The sequence below is a fragment of the Ranitomeya variabilis genome, chromosome 5 (genome assembly GCF_051348905.1).
Source record: "Ranitomeya variabilis isolate aRanVar5 chromosome 5, aRanVar5.hap1, whole genome shotgun sequence".
NCBI classification, from domain to species: Eukaryota; Metazoa; Chordata; class Amphibia; order Anura; family Dendrobatidae; genus Ranitomeya; species Ranitomeya variabilis.
The window spans coordinates 230,045,230-230,053,464 of NC_135236.1; the positions used below are offsets into that span (position 1 = coordinate 230,045,230).

Genomic DNA, 8,235 nt, shown 5'->3' on the forward strand with positions numbered 1-8,235 from the left:
TTTTTAAATGCATATAATGCGCCGCATTGAAAAGTCGGTGGTCCACAAGAGGGAGACAAAGTTTCACAAAAGAATTCATGCGGTCACAAATGCGGTATGTATGGCAGAACTACTCATTGGATACTTCAATTGAAACGCCGCCAAGTACTGACAGCAGGGGCCTAATTTTGTAGAAGGCACAGTCAGTATATTTGCAACACTGTTACAAAGGCCTAATACAGGCCTACATCTCAACACACCTGTTGCAGCAACCAGTAAAGACAAATTGATTGAATGATTGATTGATTGCATATTGAATGCAATGCAATGTTTGACATACATAGGTGAAAGCAAGGCCAGGCAAGGCACACAAAATGTTGCAACTGGTCAAGAGAAATCAAGCAAAATGCTACATTTGGCATGAGAAATGTGCTTCTTTGACCCTGAAATAAATTCACATAAAGGGTTAAAAGACAACTTGCGCTGATTTCAATTCAATCTGTTTTTAGAAACCGGATCAGAGAAGGAGTGCACTGTTCCTGGAGATACTGCAATAACGGGTCAATGCGTGGAGTGGACAGAGCAAGCTTCATTTCCAGCTCCCTGGGATAAAGATCCATTTAATATATGGTCCTCAAATAGGGGACCAGAAATGGTTTGCCACTTCTGACGCACCTAGGCCTAAAACTGGCACCCATTGTGGAGACAGAGCTAAAGAGTGCCGCTGGGAAGACATTTCCAGAAATTCTGGGATGCATTCTCAATGACAGTTCTGCTGTGTGTGTGTGTTCAAGCTGTGCACAACGCCTTTTGAATCTGCATAACTCCGCCTACTTTGACCACACCCTCCATCCCCATTGTGACTGCACATGAATGTTCCGTGCTAAGGCTACATTCACATTTGCGTTGTTGTGTGCTGCGTCGGCGACGCAACGCACAACGCACGCAAAAACGCATGCAAAACGCAGCAAAACGCAGCGTTTTGTGATGCATTCGTTCATTTTTATAGCGCAAAAAAATGCAACAAGCTGCGTCCTCTGCGCCCTGACGCTTGCGCCCAAAAAACGCATGCGTCACAAAACCCAACACAACGCATGTCCATGCGCCCCCCATGTTAAATATAGGGGCGCATGACGCATGCGTCGCCGCGGCTGCTCCCGACGCTGCGCTGCACAACGCTAATGTGAACGTAGCCTAAGATTCTACCTACTGCAGGCAGCGCACCTGGTTGGTCGAAAGCATTAGAATACTCACACAGGTGTAGATGGACAAGACAAGCAGATTCGAGATCAGCACAGACACCAGTTTTCCTTTTTTTTCAAATACATATAATGCAGATTCAAAACGCGTTGTGCACAGCTTGAACACACACACACACAGCAGAACTGTCATTGAGAATGCATCCCAGAGTTTCTGGAAATGTCTTCCCTGCGGCACTCTTTTTGCTCTGTGTCATGATTCCCCAATGGCATGGGAACATCAGAAACACAAAATAACAGACTAGCCCTCGGTTGATGGAAACTCAAGCTGACCGTGACCTAAATCTACCACACAAATAACAGTAGCCAGGAAGCATTCCTACGGCTGCCTAGATGCCATGCGCCAGCCGGAGAACTAACTACGCCTGGAAGAGGAAGGAACAGACCTGGCTTACCTCTAGTGAAATTCCCCAAAGATGATAGTAGCCCCCACATATATTAACGGTGAGTTCAGAGGAAAAGACATACACAGTATGAAGGTAGATTCAGCAAAGCGAGGTCCACTTACTAGATAGAGGAAGGATACAAAAGAGGACTTCACGGTCAGCTGAAAAACCCTTTCAAAAACCCATCCTGAAATTACTTTAAGACTCCTGTGTCAACTCATGACACAGGAGTGGCAATTTCAGTCCACAAGAGCTTCCAGTAACAGGAAATGACAAACTGTAAACTGGACAAAAAATACAAAACAAAAAGGACAAGAGTCCACTTAGCTGATCAGCAGACTGGTAGCAGGAACATGCAACTGAAAGACTCAGGTTACAATGATGACCGGCAAGGAAGTGACTGGAGAGCAAGGCTAAATAGGGAACTCCCAAAACTGATGGAAGCAGGTGAGCTGAGGCAGAAAAGAACACACAAGTCTCCAGTACCACCAGCCACCACTAGGGGAGCCCAAAAAGCGGATCACAACAGTACCCCCCCTTAAGGAGGGGGCACCGAACCCTCACAAGAACCGCCAGGGCGACCTGGATGAGCCCTATGAAAGGCACGAACCAAATCCGAGGCATGAACATCAGAGGCAGTTACCCAAGAATTATCTTCCTGACCATAGCCCTTCCATTTAACCAGATACTGGAGTCTCTGCCTGGAAACACGGGAGTCCAAGATCTTCTCTACAACGTACTCCAATTCACCCTCAACCAGCACAGGAGCAGAAGGCTCAGCAGAAGGAACCACCGGCACCTCGTATCTCCGCAACAACGACCGATGGAACACATTATGGATAGCGAAAGATGCCGGGAGGTCCAAACGAAAGGAAACAGGGTTAATAATCTCCAAAATCCTATAGGGACCGATGAACCGAGGCTTAAATTTAGGAGAAGAAACCCTCATTGGGACAAAACGGGAAGACAACCACACCAAGTCCCCAACACGAAGGCGAGGACCAACCCGACGCTGGCGGTTAGCAAACCGCTGAGTCCTCTCCTGGGACAAATTCAAATTGTCCACCACTTGTTCCCAAATCCGATACAACCGATCCACCACAGCATCTACTCCAGGACAATCCGAAGACTCCGCCTGACCAGAAGAAAAACGGGGATGAAACCCCGAATTGCAAAAGAAAGGGGAAACCAAAGTGGCCGAACTAGCCCGATTATTAAGAGCAAACTCCGCCAACGGCAAAAAGGCAACCCAATCATCCTGATCCGCAGACACAAGACACCTCAAATACGTCTCCAAAGTCTGATTAGTTCGCTCCGTCTGGCCATTAGTCTGAGGATGGAAGGCAGACGAAAAAGACAAATCAATGCCCAACCTGGCACAGAATGCCCGCCAAAATCAAGAAACGAACTGGGTACCCCTATCAGAAACGATATTTTCAGGAATACCATGCAAGCGAACCACATTTTGAAAAAACAAAGGAACCAACTCAGACGAGGAAGGCAACTTCGGCAATGGCACCAAATGAACCATCTTAGAAAAACGGTCACACACCACCCAGATAACAGACATCCTCTGAGAGACAGGAAGATCAGAAATAAAGTCCATCGAGATGTGCGTCCAAGGCCTCTTCGGAATAGGCAAGGGCAACAACAACCCGCTAGCCCTAGAACAACAAGGCTTGGCCCGAGCACACACATCACAAGACTGCACAAAAACACGCACATCTCGAGACAGAGATGGCCACCAGAAGGATCTAGCCACCAAATCCCTGGTACCAAAAATTCCAGGATGACCCGCCAGCGTAGAAGAATGAACCTCCGAGATGACTCTACTGGTCCAATCATCAGGAACAAACAGTCTACCAGGTGGACAGCGATCAGGTCTATCCGTCTGAAACTCTTGCAAAGCACGTCGCAGATCTGGGGAAATAGCGGATAATATCACCCCATCCTTAAGAATACCTGTAGGTTCCGAATCACCAGGGGAATCAGGCTCAAAACTCCTAGAAAGGGCATCTGCCTTCACATTCTTAGAACCTGGTAGATATGAGACCACAAAATTAAACCGAGAGAAAAACAACGACCAGCGCGCCTGTCTAGGATTCAGGCGCCTGGCAGACTCAAGATAAATCAGATTCTTGTGATCAGTCAAAACCACCACCTGATGTCTAGCACCCTCAAGCCAATGACGCCACTCCTCAAATGCCCACTTCATGGCCAAAAGCTCCCGATTACCAACATCATAATTTCTTTCGGCGGCAGAAAATTTTCGAGAAAAGAACGCACAAGGTCTCATCACTGAGCAATCGGAACTTTTCTGCGACAAAACCGCCCCCGCTCCGATCTCGGAAGCATCGACCTCAACCTGAAAGGGGAGAGAGACATCAGGCTGGCGCAACACAGGGGCAGACGAAAAGCGGCGCTTAAGTTCCCGAAAGGCCTCCACAGCGGCAGAGGACCAATTGGCAACATCAGCACCCTTCTTAGTCAAATCCGTAAGAGGCTTAGCAACACCAGAAAAACCAGTTATAAATCGACGATAAAAATTAGCAAAGCCCAAGAACTTCTGAAGACCCTTTAGAGAAGTAGGCTGCGTCCAGTCACAAATAGCCCGAACCTTGACAGGGTCCATCTCAACAGAAGAAGGGGAAAAAATGTACCCCAAAAAGGAAATCTTTTGAACCCCAAAGACACACTTAGAACCCTTTACACACAGAGAATTCTCCTGCAAGACCTGAAAAACCCTCCTGACCTGCTGAACATGAGACTCCCAGTCCTCAGAAAAAATCAAAATATCGTCCAAATACACAATCATAAATTTATCCAGATATTCACGGAAAATATCATGCATAAAGGACTGAAAAACTGAAGGTGCATTAGAAAGGCCGAAAGGCATTACTAAATACTCAAAGTGGCCCTCAGGCGTATTAAATGCGGCTTTCCACTCATCCCCTTGCTTAATTCGCACCAAATTATACGCCCCACGGAGATCAATCTTGGAGAACCACTTAGCCCCCCTTATGCGAGCAAACAAATCAGTAAGCAGCGGCAACGGATACTGATATTTGACAGTAATTTTATTCAGGAGTCGATAATCAATACAAGGCCTCAGCGAGCCATCCTTTTTAGAGACAAAGAAAAACACAGCTCCTAAAGGTGATGAAGAAGGACGAATATGTCCCTTTTCCAGGGACTCCTTAACATACTCTCGCATGGCAGCATGCTCAGGCACAGATAGGTTAAACAAACGACCCTTTGGAAATTTACTGCCTGGAATCAGATCTATGGCGCAATCACACTCTCTGTGGGGAGGGAGAGAACCAATTTTAGGCTCTTCAAAAATATCCCCAAAATCCGACAAAAATGCCGGAACCTCAGAGGGAATAGATGACGAGATAGAAACCAAAGGTATGTCCCCATGAGCCCCCCGACATCCCCAGCTTAACACAGACATAGTTTTCCAGTCCAGTACTGGGTTATGAGATTGCAACCATGGTAATCCAAGCACTAACACATCATGTAAATTATGCAACACGAGGAAGCGAATCATCTCCTGATGGTCTGGAGTCATACGCATAGTCACTTGCGTCCAGAACTGTGGTCTATTACAAGCCAGAGGTGTAGAATCAATACCCTTCAGAGGTATAGGAACTTCCAGAGGCTCCAAATCAAACCCACAGCGCCTGGCAAAGGACCAATCCATGAGACTCAGAGCGGCGCCAGAGTCCACATAGGCATCCACGGTAATAACTGATAATGAACAAATCAGAGTTACAGACAGAAGAAATTTAGACTGTAAAGTGCCAATAGAAACAGACTTGTCAACCTTCCTAGTACGTTTAGAGCATGCTGATATAACATGCGCGGAATCACCACAGTAGAAGCACAAGCCATTTTTGCGCCTATAATTCTGCCGCTCGCTTCTTGACAGAATTCTGTCACATTGCATTTTCTCTGGCGTCCCTTCAGAAGATACCGCCAAATGGTGCACGGGTTTGCGCTCCCGCAAACGCCGATCAATCTGAATCGCCATTGTGATGGACTCATTCAGACCTGTGGGTGTAGGAAACCCCACCATGACATCCTTAACGGCATCAGAAAGGCCTTCTCTGAAAATTGCCACTAGGGCACACTCATTCCACTGAGTAAGCACAGACCATTTACGAAATTTTTGGCAGTATATCTCAGCTTCATCTTGCCCTTGAGACAGGGCTATTAAAGCTTTTTCAGCTTGAATCTCCAAATTAGGTTCCTCATACAGCAACCCTAAAGCCAGAAAAAACGCATCCACATTGAGCAACGCAGGATCCCCTGGTGTCAATGAAAATGCCCAATTTTGAGGGTCACCTCGCAGCAAAGAAATCACAATCTTAACCTGCTGAACAGGATCTCCAGAGGAGTGAGGTCTGAGAGAAAGGAATAATTTACAATTACATTTGAAATTCAGAAACCGAGATCTATCTCCGGAAAATACCTCTGGTGTAGGAATCTTAGGTTCAGAAATAGGAGTACGTATAACATAATCTTGTAAATTCTGAACCTTCGTAGCAAGATTATTTAAACCTGCAGCCAAACTCTGAGAGTCCATCCTTACACCGGAGAGATCAGAGCCATTCAAGGATTTAGAAGGAGAGAAAGGCAAGGCTGTAAATAGAGCAGAAATACAACTGAGCCAACTAAGTAGCAAACATGTGAGGAAAAAAAAAAAAAAAAAAAAAATCTACAGACTTCTTTTACTCTCCTTTCTTCTGCCAATTACTTTAACAGTGGCCGGTCATACTGTCATGATTCCCCAATGGCATGGGAACATCAGAAACACAAAATAACAGACTAGCCCTCGGTTGATGGAAACTCAAGCTGACCGTGACCTAAATCTACCACACAACTAACAGTAGCCAGGAAGCATTCCTACGGCTGCCTAGATGCCATGCGCCAGCCGGAGAACTAACTACGCCTGGAAGAGGAAGGAACAGACCTGGCTTACCTCTAGTGAAATTCCCCAAAGATGATAGTAGCCCCCACATATATTAACGGTGAGTTCAGAGGAAAAGACATACACAGTATGAAGGTAGATTTAGCAAAGCGAGGTCCACTTACTAGATAGAGGAAGGATACAAAAGAGAACTTCACGGTCAGCTGAAAAACCCTTTCAAAAACCCATCCTGAAATTACTTTAAGACTCCTGTGTCAACTCATGACACAGGAGTGGCAATTTCAGTCCACAAGAGCTTCCAGTAACAGGAAATGACAAACTGTAAACTGGACAAAAAATACAAAACAAAAAGGACAAGAGTCCACTTAGCTGATCAGCAGACTGGTAGCAGGAACATGCAACTGAAAGACTCAGGTTACAATGATGACCGGCAAGGAAGTGACTGGAGAGCAAGGCTAAATAGGGAACTCCCAAAACTGATGGAAGCAGGTGAGCTGAGGCAGAAAAGAACACACAAGTCTCCAGTACCACCAGCCACCACTAGGGGAGCCCAAAAAGCGGATCACAACAGCTCTGTCTCCACAATGGGTGTCAGTTTTAGGCCTAGGTGCGTCAGAAGTGGCAAACCATTTCTGGTTATCGCTTCTCGGCGTTTTGCATCCGTCGTCGCCGCTCAAGATGTAGTGTAGTATCTGTTCTTATCAGTTTAATATCTGATACGTCCCCCATCTGGGGACCATATATTAAATGGATTTTTAGCCCAGGGAGCTGGAAATGGAGCTTGCTCTGTCCACTCCACGCATTGACCCGTTATTGCAGTATCTCCGGGAACAGTGCACTCCTTCTCTGATCCGGTTTCCAAAAACAGATTGAATTGAAATCAGTGCAAGTTGTCTTTTAACCCTTTATGTGAATACTTTTCAGTGTCAGCGAAGCACATTTCAGATGCCAAATGTAGCATTTTGCTTGATTTCACTTGACCATTTGCAACATTTTGTGTGCCTTGCCTGGCCTTGCCTTCACCTATGTATGTCAAGCATTGTATTGCATTCAATATGCAATCAATCAATCAGTCAATCAATTTGTCTTTACTGGTTGCTGCAACAGGTGTGTTGAGATGTAGGCCTGTATTAGGCCTTTCTTACAGTGTTGCAAATATTCTGTGCCATCTACAAAATTAGGCCCCTGCTGTCAGTACTTGGCGGTAGGGTTGAGCGACTTTTACTTTTTTGGGGTCGAGTCGGGTTTTGCGAAACCCGACTTTGTCAAAAGTCGAGTAGAGTGAAGTCGGCCGATTATCGCGAAAAGTCGGGGATCGACCGAAACATGAAACCCAATGCAAGTCAATGGGGAAGCATAGTCGGCAGTGAGTGGAGGCCAGGAAAACACCTACAGTGCCCATTTTAATGGCAAAACCATCCATTCTTGTTACTGAAGCTTGTCAATATTAATTTACTTTATAATAATAGTTAGGCATTGGAAATTGGGGGTCATTTGGCTAAAGTTGTGGGGGGTAGGGCTGGTTAAAGTTTTTAGTGGGCCCAGGAAACGTGGACTACGTCACGGCGGTGGAGCAGGGAGAGGTAAGTATTTCAACGTTGCAAGTGCTGTGATCCTGAGCAAGCAGGGGGGGCCCACTCGTTCGCATTGGCACTGGCACAGGTCCCCTCACAGTACG

General features: G+C 46.1%; 2 pseudogenes; one reads left to right on the forward strand and one right to left on the reverse strand.

Moving 5' to 3' along the window:
* Positions 1 to 502: 502 nt before the first annotated feature.
* On the reverse strand, positions 503 to 633 carry LOC143777403 (U2 spliceosomal RNA; annotated as a pseudogene).
* A 6,562-nt stretch (positions 634 to 7,195) lies between these two features.
* On the forward strand, positions 7,196 to 7,401 carry LOC143777597 (U2 spliceosomal RNA; annotated as a pseudogene).
* Positions 7,402 to 8,235: the final 834 nt, after the last annotated feature.